We start from the raw sequence: 14,166 nt of genomic DNA on the forward strand, positions 1-14,166 counted from the left end.
TTTCTTCCAAAGCATCTCTAGGTAGACTCGAACCTCCAACCTTTTGGGTAGCAGCCCAGTCTTGTAATCATTTACACCACCCAGGGACTCCTCTTGGAGCTGAAGGTGGAATCATTTCCACTAGAACCACAAGGATTGAGAGTAAAGGAGGGGTGATGCCATGAGGAAAACCAGGGAACATTTACCAGAAGGCAGATAGGGCCTAACTCACAGAGGGAGTTAAAGACCTTGTGGGAATTTCAGTCACTGGTGAACAGGGCAGCAAGGTTAAATTGATCATAGCAAGTGCATTGGCTCTTTGGAGCCAGATGTCCCTGAGCTGACATTGCATCTGATTCCTCCACCCAGGGACAATCTCGATTCCAGAATTTGGAGCAAGAGTCATGCATGTGAAGACTTGATTACCCAGGAGATGCTGTGTGGCTGCAGCCTTCGGGCTGGAGGGATTTGAGAACAGGAAGTCAAGTAAGTCATAACAATTTTATTCTCTAGCTAGACCAGAGAGCCTTAGTGACCATACAAGTTTCTAAAAACTCTAATTTTAGATTTTGTTTGATCAAATCTCACATAACAATTAGAGGTTTGAAAAATAAGATCTATGAGGAAATGTCAAAGAAATCCTTGTTAATTAAGCAGAAAAAAACAAACGAAAACATATATACATATGCACCCTGAGATGGAAAAGTATCTTAATTAAATCATCTTCCATATTTATTAAAAAACATAGTAACTAGCCATTCTTGAGCTCTACTAAGGATGAAATAAAGAGCAAATGGGTTTAATTGTAGCATTGGGGAATTAAACTGAGGAGGAATTCCTTGTTCAACATTGGCCTAAATTTAAAAAAACAAAAAAAAGCTCTATTTAATTGTAAGCTTCCTCTGGATAAAAGAACTGTGTCTTTTTCATCTTCCTCAAAGTCTGAAAGAATAGATGACTGAAAACTCTCTGTAAGAGTAAGATAATTAAATCTGAGAGAAACAGAGACCTGTACCAGATTTTATTTCTGGGCTACAAATGAATCTAATTCATTAATTGTATCAGTTAGGAATATTTTGGCTTAAGTACCAGACAACCTGACTTCAGTAGTTCAAACAAATATGAGGGTTGTTTTTCTTGCATAACAAAAAGTCTGAAGGAAACTGTTGCTGGCCTAGCTTGCAGCTCATGATGCTTTTGGTCTTTCCCTTCCGGTTGCAAGATGGCTACTGCAACTCCAGGTATCATAGCCATCTTCTATCTGAAAGAAGAAGGAAAAGGGAAGAGGCAGCACCTTTATCAAGGAAGTATATGCCTCCCGAGATCCTGAGTCTCTTTTTGGCCAGAATTGGGTAACTTGGTCACCTCCAGCTGAATACAGATTTGGGGAGGGTTTGAGGCTGGACGTTAGATCAGATAGATTCATGGTGTTGCCATATTTTCACAAATAAATGCCTGCAAATAAGGTGTGGACAAGTAAATATTTGCCCCAGACAGTGGCTTCGTTATTAGAATTTACCCAGATCACTTGTCTCTGGAACTCAACCTCAGCTTTCTTAATTAACTAACCGTTCATATTTGGCTCTGTATCTTGGTTGCTTTGCTTCTCCCTAAAATTAATCATGAGATTCTGGTGGGACTGTTGATTCCGGGAGATGGATATCATGGCCATAGGTGTAGGCACATGTCTGAGGCTCACTCATTCATAGGTACCCAATGACCTGGACACAGTGATTAGTTCATGGTGGTCATGTGACCTCAGCAGGGCCAATCAGAGTTCTTCCCTAGGTTTTTTTTTTTTTTTTTTTTTTTTAGAGCTCAAGAAAAGGAGGCCTTATAATTTTTGATGGTACACCTGGAAAGAGGGGGCTACTGACAAACATCTTCCCCACCATGTGAAGAAAGCACACCTCTAGAGTGACAAAATGAGGCCTTACCGACACAGAGATGTGCAGAACTGAGATAGTATGTGACAGCAAGACAGACAAAATGAACTACAATCTCAACAATCTTGCTAAAGTCTCTGGATCTAGCTGTGAATGGACTTCCAGTTACGTGAGCCATGAATTCCTCTTTTTGCTCAAACTGGTTTAGTTGAATTTCTATCCATTGCTCTGAGAGTCTTGATTTAATTAAGAGGCTGGACAGACGATAATGCAAATGCCATTTATTGAGCATTATGGGAAAAGTTTGTAAAGAGGAAATAGGGGAAATGTTTCATGTACTTATACTGAGCTAGAGATTTTTTTAAGCACTTAGGAATATCATAGTATGCAAATGGTGCTGATAAACAATTAAGATTTCTAATTGTTTTCTATCTTTTTTAGAGTCCATTTAAGGCTCTACGATGAGCTGCCTATGCTGGCTACCCCTCTGCTCTGGTTACTTTATGTACCAGATAATACTGCTGCAAAAGGAACCTTAGAAAGGCAGCCTAGACAGCTGGAAACACCCTGGCATAGGAGACACATGTCTGAGTTTCCATCTGTGCTGGGCTACTTAAGAGCTGTGTGGACTAGCACTAGTCATTTGGCCTCTCTGGGCCTGTGTCTTCATCTGTTCAAACAAAGGCATGAACTAAAATCTTCTGAGGCCCCTTTTGGCTCTAATGTTCTGGGTCAATACAATCACTTAGACCAAAATCCTGATTTTACCCATAAGGCCCAGGGGCTTGTCCAGGTCCCACAGCCAGAAAACAGTCTAGAACTGAGAACTTCTGACTCCCAGATTGTCCTCTAAGTCAGAATGACCTTGGCAATTAAGGGCTCAATTAGACTGTAAGGGCTTACTTTCTTTTATTGCCGAGAGTTCTGAGCACTTAATTCCATTTCATCAAGCATGAAGCGGGAGGCCCAGGTCACAAGTTCAGTCCCTGTGTGGGCCGCTTAACATCTCTCTTGTCATGGCTCAGGAGTTACCACGGTGAAATGCATGCACTTGGCAGGGAAGGGCCAGGAGAGAGAGAGTGGAAATGCATCCTGTAGGCCTACTGGGGCAAAACTGGAAAGTCATTCAGGGCCCATATCCCGCAGTGGTAGGTCTGAGTGTGTCAAGAAGGGGGACACAAGATCATCATACTGATAGGGCATCAAACACCAAGGAGGTGTCCAGCCACCTAGCCCCATAGTCACACCACAGGCAGTGCAGTGAGGAGCCCACTGAGCTGGGGGTGTGAACCTGGGCAGTGTCTCCCCACAGTCTTGTCTGGGGAGAGAGTCATAGGTGTGCTGTGGTAGTTAAAAATAAGACAGGGAGGGGGAGAGCATTCAGTGCTCAAATATGTTTGATAAATTCTGCTTTCAATAGATTTGATGATGCAGAAAGAGCTTTTAATATCTTTAATTCCTCGTGTATCTCCAAGCAGGTTGAGGTCTAGTGAGGAGATTTTCCCTCTGTGAGAGTCAGTCCCTGCTCAAGTTTGCTCTGCCAATTCGACAAGGAAATCCCTTTTTTAAGGAGGACCTTGGTTGATAAATTAATCCTGGAGAAATGCTGTACTACATGATCCCACTAGATCAGAGTTTCAGAGTTTTGCAAACATTTTTGACAGTTTACAGTAAGAAATACATTTCACACCACAACCTGGTACAAACGCACACCTACCTATAAAAAATGAAAACCGAGAACAAAATATTCAGGACACAAAACTTACCTCTACTATGCATGAGGTATCCTAATATTTGCATTCCGTTGTGCTTTATTCTGCTTGGTTTCATTTATTTATTTATTTATTTATTTATTTATAATGGTGGCTGAGACCCATGCAACTGACCCACTAATGGGTCACAGGAAACCCTGGGTGGTACAAATGGTTAACGCGCTTAGCTGCTAACCAAAAGGTGGGCTGTTCGAAGCCACCTAAAGGTGCCTTGGAAAATTTTATGAAGCACAGTTCTACTCTGACACCTGTGGGGTCGCCATGAGTAGGAGTCAACTTGACAGCAACTGTTTTTTTTAATGGGTCACAAACCACAGTTCGGAACGCATTGCTTGTCGTGCTTTTTATGCTGTTAGGTGCCTAGGACTTCCCTTCCTCATTGAGCAAGGTGCTGTGGGTGCTGTACAGGGATGGATTACTCAGCAAGCAAGGAACTTATGCTTACTTACTAATCTGTAGTGCACAATTTTACCTATTTTTCATCACCACATTTATTGGTTAATCTGTCCCTGTGTATCTGTCTTGGGAAAAGATAGGAAAAAACTACATAAAGTACATTGGCCATTCCTTCTCCCTTCAGGGAGCTAAGCATGGAGGCCAAACGCTGAAGTAATGAAAACATGAACAGCAATATAAGAACTCAGGAGCAACTTAAATCAGCAATCTAGAAGGCATTGCTGGCAGTAGGGGTGGAACTGAGGTCCCAGCAGTGATGGGGACACTTGCTCACTCCTTCACTCATTTGTTCCCTCTGTGTGAGTTTGGATCCTCTGAGAAGCAGATGCCAAAATGGGTCTAAAATTGCAAGGATTGTGTTAGGGGAAATCCCTATGTGAGAGAAAATGGGGGCAGAGCTGGGAAGTCTGAGAGAGCCAGCATATGGTTATGCAAGTCTAACCCAAGTGAAGAACAGGGGTAAGGCAAGTTGGGTAGAAGTGTTCTAGACTGTTATATTGGCTAAAGAAGGCCCAGCAAGGCTGTTAGGTAGTCCTTGAGCCAAAGTGTCCATCAAAAGATTTCCATGTCTGCCAGGAAGAGAAATGTCTTAGCGGTCCTGCTGTGCTCAGTGATTGGCTGGAGCAGCCTGCAGGGGGCGTGGCTTCAGCACGAATGTGAGGCTGGATCTCAGCACACAACTGGTGCCCTTGGTCACTCATGCTGCCTGTACTTGGAGATCAGTCAAGTGCATCCTCTTACCCATAACGCCCTTTCTCCCTCTCTTCCTCCTTCCTTCAATTAAGATTAATCATCTATCCTGTGTTTATCCTAAGCCAGCTATTGTGCTAGGAACTGGAGATACAGTGGTGAGCCAAACCCAGTCTCCCCCTAGAACTCACAGTCTGCTAGGGGCACAGGCATAAGGGAAAGAATTCCACTGGAGGATGTAGAATGACTACTGTGAGAAATCCTGCAAAGTGGAGGGCCTTGCAACTGTGAAAACTTAAAACTGGAGCACTGGGACCTAGTCGGGGAGTTCAGAGAAGGTATGCCTGACCCAGTGATGCTGATCCAAGATCTGAAGGATGAACAGGAGATGAGCAGGTAGAGAGGGAAAGGAAGGCTCCAGGAAAAAGGAAGAGCATATGCCAAGGTGCTGCAGTTTGTGGGAGAGAGCAGCCAGGATAGATTAAGTGAAGCCAGGGCAAGTGGGGTGCAGAGAGAAGGTGGAAGAGTGGTTGTCCAGGTAATGGGCAATACAATTGTGGGGGAACAGCGATGAGCCTTGGACCAGAGTAGTGTGGTGGAAAGGGAAAGGAGATGGCAAAGTGAGAGAGACTTATAAGGCTGCATGGATAGATCCCGGAGATGGAACACAAAGATGACTCCCATGTCTCCAGCTCACACCAACCCAAAGCTTCCAAGGCCTCCTTTAAGTACTGGGCATTGGTAGTGAGTGTATGGACAGAACCACTGCCCTAGCAATGTTACCATGTGACACTGAACTCTTGTTTTCGAGATTGAGTGCACAGGGAGGTTGTATAGGAGTCACGTATCCCTGAAGATTTACACAATTCAGGAGCAATGCTTCCAAAACACGATGGGTGTTTCTGTTTCATGGCCAGAGTGGCTCCTTCATGTGCCAGTAGCATAAACCCACTTTTTAAACCATTCAGTCTACAGTTTAGAAATGACCTGATTCTTGATAAACTTTTAAATTTATGGAATTTTAATTATTTTGTATCATATCTATAAAGTGACCACCACTAGTCTGTCAGTTTTTCCTACAGAGGTGGCTTGTATGTTGCTGTGATGCTGGGAATTATGCCCCCAGTGTTTCAAATACCAGAACAGTCACCACTGGTGGACAGGTTTCAGCAGAGCTGCCAGGCTAAGACAGGCTAGAAAGAAGGACCTGGTGGTCTACTTTGGAAAAAACTGGTAAGTGAAAACCTTATGCATGGTAATGAAACATTGTGTGTTATAGTGCCAGAAGATGAGAGCTTCAAGTTGGAAGGCACTCAAAATATGACTAGGAAGAGCTGTTTCCTCAAAATGTAAGCTGTTGTTATTATGTGCCATTGAGTTGGTTCTGACTCATAGCGACCCTATAGGACAGAGTAGAGCTGCCCCATAGGGTTTTCAAGGAATGGCTGGTAGATTCAAGCTGCTAACCTTTTGCTTAGCAGCCAAGCTCTTAACCACTGTGCCACCGGGACTCTGACCTCAATGATCTGGATGGAGTAAGCCTTTCAGGATGTTCATTTGCTGATATGGCATGACTCAAAATGAGAAGAAACAGCTACAAACATCCATTCATAATCAGAACATGGAATGCATGAAGTATGAATCTAGGAAAATTGGAGCTTGTCAAAAATGAAATGGAATACATAAAGATTGATTCCAGAGGCATTAATGAGCTGAAATGGACTGGTACTGGCCATTTTGAATCAGACAATCATATGGTCTACTATGCCAGGAATGAAAAATTGAAGAAGAATGGTGTTGTTTGTATTCATTGTCAAAAAGAACATTTCAAGATCTATCCTGAAGTACAACTCTGTCAGTGATAGTATGATATCCATACACCTACAAGGAAGACCAGTTAATAGCACTATTATTCAAATGCCAAAGAAGAAGAAATTGAAGATTTTTACCAACTTCTGAAGCCTGAGATTGATCAAATGTGCAATCAAGATATGTTGATAATTACTAGTGATTGGAATGCAAAAGCTGGAAACAAAGAAGAAGGATCAGTAGTTAGAAAATATGGCCTTGGTGGTAGAAATGACTCCTGAGATCACATGATAGAATTTTACAAGACCAAGAACTAATTCATTGCAAATACCTTTTTTCAACAATGTAACAGTGACTATACACAGGGACCTTGGTAGATGGAACACAAAATGATCACATTGACTACATCTGAAGAAAGAGATGATGGAGAAGCTCAATGTCATCGATCAGAACGAGGCCAACAAAGGCCAACTGCAAAACAGACCATCAGTTGCTCATATACAAGTTCAAGTTGAAGGTGAAGAAAATTAAAACCAGTCCGGAAGAGCCAAAGTATGACCTTGAATAGATTCCACCTGAATTTAGAGACCATCTCAAGAATAGATTTGATGTGTTGAACATTAACGGCTGAAGATCAGACAAGTTGTGGGATGATATCAAGGACATCATGCATGAAGAAAGCAAAAGGTCATTTAAAAGACAAGAAAGAAAGGAAGACCAAAATGGATGTCAGAAGAGACTCTGAAAGTTGCTCTTGAATGTAGAGTAGCTAAAGTGAAAGGAAGAAATGGTGAAGTAAAAGGGCTAAAGAGAAGATTTCAAAGGGCAGTTCAGAATGACAAACTAATATAACGAAATGTGCAAAGACCTGGAGTTAGAAAACCAAAATGGAAGAACACACTTGGCATTTCTCAAACTGCAATAAATTGAAAAAATTCAAACCTCGAGTTGCAATATTGAAGGATTCTATGGGCAAAATATTGAATCACATCAAAAGAAGATGGAAGAAATTCAGAGTCACTGTATCAAAAGAACTGGTTGACATTCGACCATTTTAGGAGGTAGTATATGATCAAGAACCGACAGTACTGAAGGAAGAAGTCCAAGCTTCACTGAAGGCATTGGTGAAAAACAAGGCTCCAGAAATTGACAAAATACCAATTGAGAGATTTCAACAAATGGATGCAGCACTAGAGGTACTCACTTGTCTATGGCCAGAAATTTGGAAGAGAGCTACCAGGCCAACCTATTTGAAGAGATCCATATTTGTGCTCATTTCAAAGAAAGTTGATCCAACAGAATTTGGAAATTATTGAAAAACATCATTAGCATCACCCACAAGTAAAATTTTGCTGAAGATCATTCAAAGCAGTTGCAGCAATACATTGACAGGGAACTGCAGAAATTCAAGCCAGATTCAGAAGCGGATATGGAACAAGGAATATCATTGCTGATGTGAGATGAATCTGGGCTGAAAGCAGGAAATGCCGGAAAGATGTTTATCTGTGTTTTATTGACTATACAAAGGCATGCGACTGTGTGGATCATAATGAATTATGGATAACGTTGCAAAGAATGGGAATTCCAGAACACTTAATTGTGCTCATGAGGAACCTGTACGTAGACCAACGGGCAGTCGTTTGAACAGAATAAGAAGATACTGAGTGGTGTCAAATCTAGAAAGGTGTACATCAGGGTTATATCCTTTCACCATACTTATTCAATCTGTATGCTGAGCAAATAATCCAAGAAGATGGACTATATGAAGAAGAATGTGGCATCATGATTAGTGGAAGACTCATTAACAACCTGCTTTTTGCAGATGACACAACCTTGCTTGCTGAAAGTGAGGGCTTGAAGCACTTACTGATGAAGATCAAAGACCACAGCCTTCAGTATGGATTACACCTCAACATAAACAATATCATGATAAATGGAGAAAAGGTTGAAACTGTCATGGATTTCATTTTAGTTGGAGCCACAATCAGTGCCCGTGGAAGCTACAGTCAAAAAATCAAAGGACACATTCATTGGGCAAATCTGCTGCAAAAGACCTCTTTAAACTGTTAAAAAACAAACATGTCACCTTTTTTTTTATTTTGAATTTAACAAATTTTAATGAAGTACAGCATCTTTGCATATGATTGATTGATGTTTATATTTCTTTTCTAGAAAATACCTGTCCATGTCTTTTGCCCATTTCTGTTATATGCTTTGCATTTCTTTTCTTATTGATTCTTTTTTATCAGCTAATCCTGTTTTAATTATATTTTAATTATATGTGTTGCAAATAGCCCTGTTGCTTCTTTTTTATTAATGGTGTCTTTCAACCAATATATCAATCTTTTTTTTTTAATAATTTTTATTGAGCTTTAAGTGAACGTTTACAGATCAAGTCAGTCTGTCACATATAAGCTTATATACACCTTACTCCATACTCCCACTTATTCTCCCCCTAATGAGTCAGCCCTTCCAGTCTCTCCTTTCGTGACAATTTTGCCAGTTTCTAACCCTCTCTACCCTCCTATCTCCCCTCCAGACAGGAGATGCCAACATAGTCTCAAGTGTCCACCTGATACAAGTAGCTCACTCTTCATCAGCATCTCTCTCCAACCCATTGTCCAGTCCCTTCCATGTCTGATGAGTTGTCTTCGGGAATGGTTCCTGTCCTGAGCCAACAGAAGGTTTGGGGACCATGACCGCCGGGGATTCTCTAGTCTCAGTCAGACCAATAAGTCTGGTCTTTTTATGAGAATTTGGGGTCTGCATCCCACTGATCTCCTGCTCCCTCGGGGGTTCTCTGTTGTGCTCCCCGTCAGGGCAGTCATCGGTTGTGGCCGGGCACCATCTAGTTCTTCTGGTCTCAGGATGACGTAAGTCTCTGGTTCATGTGGCCCTTTCTCCCTCTTGGGCTTATAGTTATCGTGTGACCTTGGTGTTCTTCATTCTCCTTTGATCCAGATGGGTTGAGACCAATTGATGCATCTTAGATGGCCGCTTGTTAGCATTTAAGACCCGAGACACCACATTTCAAAGTGGGATGCAGAATGTTTTCATAATAGAATTATTTTGCCAGTTGACTTAGAAGTCCCCTTAAGCCATAGTCCCCAAACCCCTGCCCTTGCTCCACTGACCTTTGAAGCATTCAGTTTATCCCGGAAACTTCTTTGCTTTTGGTCCAGTCCAGTTGAGCTGACCTTCCATGTATTGAGTATTGTCCTTCCCTTCACCTAAAGTAGTTCTTATCTACTAATTAATCAGTAAATAACCCTCTCCCACCCTCCCTCCCTCCCCTCCTCGTAACCACAAAAGTATGTGTTCTTCTCAGTTTATACTATTTCTCAAGATCTTATAATAGTGGTCTTATACAATATTTGTCCTTTTGCCTCTGACTAATTTCACTCAGCATAATGCCTCCCAGGTTCCTCCATGTTATGAAACAAACATGTCACTTTAAGGACTAAGGTGCACCTGACCCAAGCCACGGTGTTTTCAATTGCCTCCTATGCGTGTGGAAGCTGGACAATGAGTAAGGAAAACCGAAGAAGAATTGATGCCTTTAAATTATGGTGTTGGCGAAGAATATTGAATATGCCATAGACTGTCAGTAGAATGAACAAATCTGTCTTGGAGGAAGTATAGCCAGAATGTTCCTTATAAGCAAGGTTGGTGAGAATTCATCTCACATACTTTGGACGTGTTATCAGGAGGGACCAGTCCCTGGAGAAGGACATCATGCTTGGTAAAGTAGACAGTCAGTGAAGACGAGGAAGACCCTCAATGAGATGGACTGACATAGTGGCTGCAACAATGGGGTCAAGCATAACAATGATTGTGAGGATGGCACAGGACTGGGCATAGGGTTGCTAAGTGTTGGAACCAAGTTGATGGCACCTAACAGCAGCAATAACAATATAAATGGTATTGTTTCCTTGATGTCCTTTTTGAAGTTCTCGCTGGTGTACAAGAATCCAATTGATTTTTGTGTGTTGATCTACTATTTTCGGCTGAATCTTTCTATTAGTTACAGAGTTTTCTTGTGGAATCTTTGGGGTTCTCTCTATATAGGATCATATCATCTGTGAATATCGATAGTTTTACTCCTTCCTTTCTAATTTGGATACCTTTCATTTTTTTTCTCACCTTATTGCTCTATAGCTAGGACTTCCAGCACAGTGTTAAATAGGAGTGGTGATAATGGACATCCTTGTCTTGTTCCAATTCTTAGGAGGAATGCTTTCAGCCTCTTTCCATTAAGAATGATGTTGGCTGCTGGTTTGGTACAGAAGCCCTTTATTATGTTGAGGAATTTCCCTTCTTTTCCTATTTTATTGAGGTTTTTTTTTTTTTTTTTTTTTCCCAGGAATGAGTGTTGGACTTTTCAAATGCCTTTTTGTGCCAATAGAGATGATCATATGATTGTTTTCTTTTGTTCTATTTATGTGGTGGGAAACCCTGGTTGTGTAGTGGTTAAGTGCTACAGCTGCTAACCATGAGGTTGGCAGTTTGAATCCGCCAGGCCCTCCTTGGAAACTCTGTGGAGCATTTCTACTCTGTCCTATGAGGTTGCTATGAGTCAGAATCAACTCAACGGCAGTGGGTATTTATGTAATGGATTATGTTTCTAATTTTCTAATGTTGAACCATCCTCACATACCTGGTATGAATCCCACTTGGTTGTGGTGTATTATGATTATTATTATTTTATATGATGCTGGATTCTATTGGCTAGAATTTTGTTGACAGTTTTTACATCTATGTTCATGAGAGATATCGGTCTCTAATTTTTTTTTTTTTTTTTTTAGTGTCTTTCCCTGGCTTTGGTACCAGGGTTATGCCGGCCTTATAGAATGAATTAAGTTTCCCTTCTTTTTCTATGCTCTGAAATGGTTTGAGTAGTACTGGTGTGAGCCCTTCTCTGAAAGTTTAGTAGAATTCTCCAGTGAGGCTGTCTGGCCTGGTCTTTTTTTTTGTTGGGAGTTTTTTTTGTTTGTTTGTTTGTTTGTTTGTTTTTTACCTCTTCAATCTCTTCTCCTGTTATAGGCCTGTTCAGATTTTATATCTGAGCTTGTGTTAAATTAGTTAGGTAGTGTGTTTCTAGAAATTCGTCCGTTTCGTCTAGGTACTCAAATTTGTTGGGAGTGTAACTTTTCATATTATTCTGTTATGACCCTTTTTATTTCAGTTGGATCTGTTGTAATGCCCCCCATCTCCTTTCTTATTTCCTTCCTCTCCTGTTTTTCTTTTGTCACTTTGGCCAATGGTTTGTAGATTTTGTTGATCTTTTCAAAGAATCAACTTTCAGTCTTGCTGATTCTTTCTGTTGTTTTCTCTGTTCTCTATTTCATTTATTTCTCCTCTAATATTTATTGTTTCCACTTTTCATGTGGCTGTTGGCTTCTTTTTCTGTTCTCTTTCTATTTGTTTAAGTGGTAGGGCTAAAGTTTTGATTTTGGCCTCTTCTTTTTTGATGAGTGCATTTATTGCTATAAACTGACCCCTGAGCACTGCCTTTGCTGTCCCCAAGATTTTGGTATGTTTTCATTCTCATTTAATTCCAGGAATTTTTTTAATTGCATCTTTTGATTTCTTCTATTACCCAGTGGTGTTTAAGCAAGGTGTTATTCAGTTTCCATATATTTAATTTTTTTCCTTGCTCTTCTTCTACTTTTATGTTGTTATCAGAGAGAATGCTTTGCATTATTTCAGTGTTTTGGATTTTATTGAGGGTTGCTTTGTGGCCTAAACTGTGGTATATTCTGGAGAATGTTCCATGTGCATTGGAAAAGAATGTAAAATTTGCTGCTGTTGAGTGGAGTGTTCTGTATATATCTATGAGTTCAATTTTGTTGATTTTGGCCTTTAGATCTTCTGTATCTTTGTTAAGTTTCTTTCTAGATGTTTTATCCTTTCACAAGAGTGATGTGTTAAAGTCTCCTCCTGTTATTGTGGAACGTCTGTTTCTCTTTTCAATGCCATTAGAGTTTGTTTTATGTATTTTGAAGCCCTGTCATTGGGTGCATAAATATTTATTAAGGTTATGTCTTCTTGGTCTACTGTGCCTTTAATCGTTCCATACTGTCCTTCCTTATCTTTTATGGTGGATTTTTCTTTAAAGTCTATTTTATTTGAGATTAGTATTGATTGCCACTCCTGCCCTCTTGTGGTTACTGTTTACTATATATATTTTTTTTTCCATCCTTTGATTTTTAATATATTTATGTCTTTGTGTCTAAGGTGTGTCTCTTGTAGAGTGCATATTGATGGGTTGTACTTTTTTATTCTCTGTCTCTTTACAGGTACATTTAAGCCATTTACATTCAGAGTGATTATCAACAGGTATGAGTTTATCACTGCCATGTTGTGCTTTTTTTGTGGTGCTGACGTTTTCTTTGTTCCTCTTACTTTCCTGTAATGAGTTTCTTTGTAGGTTTTCCTTTGTTTTGTTATTACAGATTTTGTGTTTACTAAGTCTTTATATTTTTCTTCTTTTTTATTCTGATGAGTAGGTTTGTTAACTTTCTTGTGGTTACCTTGAAATTTACCCTAAGTTTCAAAGAATCTTTTATTACTTGATATCACCTTGCCTTCTTTTTCATTTGAAAGTTCAATACCTGCACCATTTACACCCCCTTTTATTCTTTTTATGTTGTCATCATTTACAGCTTGACATCTCTATTTCCCTATTTTAAGTCTTTCAGCTTTGTGTTATTATTGAGAGTTCTTTACCTAAGTTGTTAGCTGGCTGGTGCTGTCCTGTGTCCTAGACTCTGGTTGTTGTCTGATGTTTGTTCTCTAACCGAAGGACTACATTTAATATTTCTTGTAAGTTTGGTTTGGTTTTTACAAGTTCTCTTAATTTCTGTTTATCTGGAATTGTCCTAATTTCATCATTGTATTTAAGAGGGAGTTTTGCAGGATATGTTACTCTTGGATGGCAGTTTTTTTTTTTTTTTTTTTAATAGGTTTTATATATGTCATTCCATTGCCGCCTTGTCTGCATAGTTTCTGCAGAGTAGTCAGAGTTTAGTCTTATTGTTTCCCCTTTGTAAGTAAGTTTTTGTTTTTCTCAAACTGCTTTCAGGATTGTTTCTTTGTCTTTGTTTTTGGCAAGTGTAATTATGATATGTCTTAGTGATTTTCTTTTGGTATCTATCCTGTTTGGGGTTCATTGAGCTTCTTGGATCGTCAGCTTTTCATCTTTCATGATATTTGGGAAGTTTTCTACCAGCGAATCTTAAACAATCTTCTGTGAGTTTTCCGTTTGCTCCCCCTATTCTGGAACTCTGATCATTTGCAAATTTTTTTCTTTTGATTGTGTCCCACATAATTCTTAGGTTTTCTTTATTTCTTCATTCTTTTCTCTGATTTTTCCTCAGACATATTGGCACCCATGGATTTCTCATCAATCTTGCTGATTCTGTCTTCCGTTATTGCAAATTTGCTCCTAAAATCTATTACATTGTCTATTATAAAATTTTATCATTTATCTTTTGGATTTCTAGTTGCTGTTTTTATGTGATCTCTAATTATTTATTATTTATTATGATTTTTTTTATGTATTATTTTCCTGA

The 14,166-nt window shown here is 39.9% G+C and overlaps 1 long non-coding RNA gene across 3 annotated transcripts in view; it reads left to right on the top strand.

Annotated features, from left to right (window-relative positions):
- LOC111752165 (uncharacterized) overlaps positions 1-14,166 on the top strand; it is a 79,163-nt gene that overhangs the window by 16,174 nt on the left and 48,823 nt on the right. For all 3 annotated transcript variants that reach the window (XR_010319570.1, XR_010319571.1, XR_002787170.2), the window contains exons 2-3: positions 349-465; positions 1,795-2,029. This is a non-coding gene — a long non-coding RNA (uncharacterized LOC111752165). The remainder of the gene's footprint in view (positions 1-348; positions 466-1,794; positions 2,030-14,166) is intronic.

Source organism: Loxodonta africana, chromosome 27 (assembly GCF_030014295.1).
Source record: "Loxodonta africana isolate mLoxAfr1 chromosome 27, mLoxAfr1.hap2, whole genome shotgun sequence".
Classification (NCBI taxonomy): domain Eukaryota; kingdom Metazoa; phylum Chordata; class Mammalia; order Proboscidea; family Elephantidae; genus Loxodonta; species Loxodonta africana.